Genomic DNA, 3186 nt, shown 5'->3' with positions numbered 1-3186 from the left:
TAATGGCGACTAAAGCATTGTCTATGCTGAGCTGGTGGAACACCCCGTCAATCAAATCCACCTTTATGTCCGGATCCTCTTCGGAGGCCGGATCAAGGGATCTTCCCGGATCCTCGGGTTGTGGAGTTGGGCTTTCTATGCCCGCCACATCCCGGCGTATTTCCTGCGTCGAAATCATAAAGTAAGACACTTACCTTTGAAAGCACGGATCAGATATATAAGCGTCCGCTTACCCAGCTCCGAGGGTTATTCATGGAGAACCCATTCAATGGATTCGTGCGGAGGAAGTCCTCCTTCTCCCCCTTGTACAAGCCGGACAGGATCTTCACCAGATCAGCGGCCGATCCCGGCCCCGTGCGGCCATGACGGGTGGCGTCATTCTCCCCGTTAAAATCCCACATGGGGTGGCCCCTATATTGGAGCGGCTGCACCCCTCGCATAATGCATGTGGCCATGACTCCAATCATGGTTAATCCGGAATGGGCTAGTAGCCGTATCCGGCCCATCAGATAGTGGACGCTCCTATCATCTTCCCGTTGAGGGCTCCGCGGGCGCCAACTCAGGCGTTTCTTCAGAGGAGCGTTGCTAAACTCTCGGAGGCCGATCCGAACTGGATCTGGCAGCGGGGCGTCTTCCATATAGAACCACTCCGAAGGCCAGTCTTCGGACGCCTTCTTCGGGGTTCCGGATAGATATCCGGTCCCGGCGATGCGCCATATTTCGGCTCCGCCCACTTGATATATCGACCCCTCGTGAGAATGGGGTACGAGGCAAAACAGCCTCTTCCACAGTGCAAAATGGGGCTCGATGCCCAAGAACAGCTCGCAAAGAGCTACAAAGCCCGCGATGTGCAAAATGGAGGCAGGCGTGAGGTGGTGAAGTTGGAGTCCATAGAACTCCAGGAGCCCCCGGAGAAACGGATGTATAGGAAATCCGAGTCCCCTTATTAAGTAGGGGACGAAGCATGCCCACTCTCCTTTGGAGGGATTGGGGATGCTCTCCGCCTGCTTCCCACCCTTGTAGGTGGCCAGTACGGCTCGAACCGGAACCATAAAGGCCGGGGGAAGGTATCCCTCTGCTTGGAGCGTCACTAACTCGCTATGCGGGACTGAGCATCTCCTCCAATCTCCTGGCTGAGGACTGGGAGCGCGAGAAGAGGAGCCGCGTCGACTGTCCATGTTTGAATGGATTTTTTGTCAGATGCGCCTCGATGAGTACTTGCGGAAGGAGGATGGTGTGATTTGGATCTGGATCCTCGCCTCTCTTATAGGCAGCTTATTCGCGCAGCTAGGGGGTAAAACGTAAGAATACCCTGGTTTCTCGCATTTGTGCGACACGTGGAAGAAGGCCATTATTGGACGTAGGAGCCAAGGAGCACAGCATTTATGAAGCAACCGGACACTATCCGGCAAACACATGGAGCATGAAGGAGAACCCGCCTTGCAAACGCCGAAGACAACATACGCGCCGGACTCGTCGTCATTGAAGCCTGGTTCGGGGGCTACTGAGGGAGTCCTGGACTAGGGGGTGTCCGGATAGCCGAACTATCATCATCGGCCGGACTCCAAGACTATGAAGATACAAGATTGAAGACTTCGTCCCGTGTCCGGATGGGACTTTCCTTGGCGTGGGAGGCAAGCTTGGCGATACGGATATGTAGATCTCCTACCATTGTAACCGACTCTGTGTAACCCTAGCCCTCTCCGGTGCCTATATAAACCGGATGGCTTTAGTCCGTAGGATGAACAACAATCATACCATAGGCTAGCTTCTAGGGTTTAGCCTCCTTGATCTCGTGGTAGATCTACTCTTGTAACACACATCATCAATATTAATCAAGCAGGACATAGGGTTTTACCTCCATCAAGAGGGCCCGAACCTGGGTAAAACATCGTGTCCCTTCTCTCCTGTTACCATCCGCCTAGACGCACAGTTCGGGACCCCCTACCCGAGATCCGCCGGTTTTGACACCAACAACCGCTCTATGCAGTGGTACTTCTGCGATCCAGCAGCGCAGGCACTACTGCTTATTTTTTGCCATTGTGATCTTTATCGCATTTATGGTAGTTGGGCAGTAGTAGGGTGGTAATACCACTCTAGCGATAGTATGGCGCTAGTACTACCCCACTATCGCAGATTATTTGCAGTCGAGAGGATTTAGCGGTAGTAGGGCGGTAGTACAGCTTGAGCGGTACTTCCGTTTTCCTACTATCATACGCACTTCCGCTTATCCTAGTGCTTCTGTAACCCATTTGCACATTCAGGTAGTAGAGTGGTAGTTGGGGCGATAGTACCACTTGGCGTGGTACTGCCATTCTAGCCACCCTCTACTACCGCGGGTTCTCTGTGTCATGAGACACTTAGCGGTAGTACCGCTCTTGTATGCTTGTACTCTCACGCTACACCTAGAAATACCGCATGAAGTAGTAGTACCACTCCCTTGAGTGGCAGTACCGTTTGAGTGCGACTTGTGGGCAGATAACACTTGGATTTGTCCCACCTATATAAATGGGGTATTCTTCCCCAAGAAGACCCACCTCTTACCCCCCCCCAACCCTAAGCTCCATTTTCGCCCGATCTCTCCCTAGCCAACAAAACTTGTTGTTGCTCTTGGGTTTGGAGGAGAAGGCCTCGATCTACACTTCCACCAAGATATATTTGATTCCCCCTACTAATCCCTTGTAGATCTTGTTACTCTTGGGTGTTTGGGCACCCTAGATGGAAGAGTTCACCTCGGAGCCACATTCCATTGTGGTGAAGCTTCGTGGTGGCGTTGGGAACCTCCAATTAAGTTGTGGAAAGAGCCCCAACCTTGTTTGTAAAGGTTCGGTCGCCGCCTTCAAGGGCACCACTAGTGGAATCACGGCATCTTGTATTTTGCGAGGGCGTGAGGAGAATACGGTGGCCCTGGTGGCTTCTTGGGGAGAATTGTGCCTCCACACCGCTCAAACGGAGACGTACCCCCCCCCTAAAGGAAGTTCCCTTCGATACATCCTCGTCTCTATCGACTCCACTTGTGGTTACTTCTTACCTTTACTTTGTGCAAGCTTATATTGTGTTGTTTCTATTGCTTTCTTGTGATGTTGTTGTTGAGCTCATCATATAGGTTGTCCACCTAGTTGCATATCTACATACCTATTTGTTGTTAACCCTAAAATTTGATTAAAAGAGCTAAAATTGGTAGTT

Source organism: Triticum aestivum, chromosome 6B (assembly GCF_018294505.1).
Source record: "Triticum aestivum cultivar Chinese Spring chromosome 6B, IWGSC CS RefSeq v2.1, whole genome shotgun sequence".
NCBI classification, from domain to species: domain Eukaryota; kingdom Viridiplantae; phylum Streptophyta; class Magnoliopsida; order Poales; family Poaceae; genus Triticum; species Triticum aestivum.
This window is presented reverse-complemented; position numbering follows the sequence as displayed.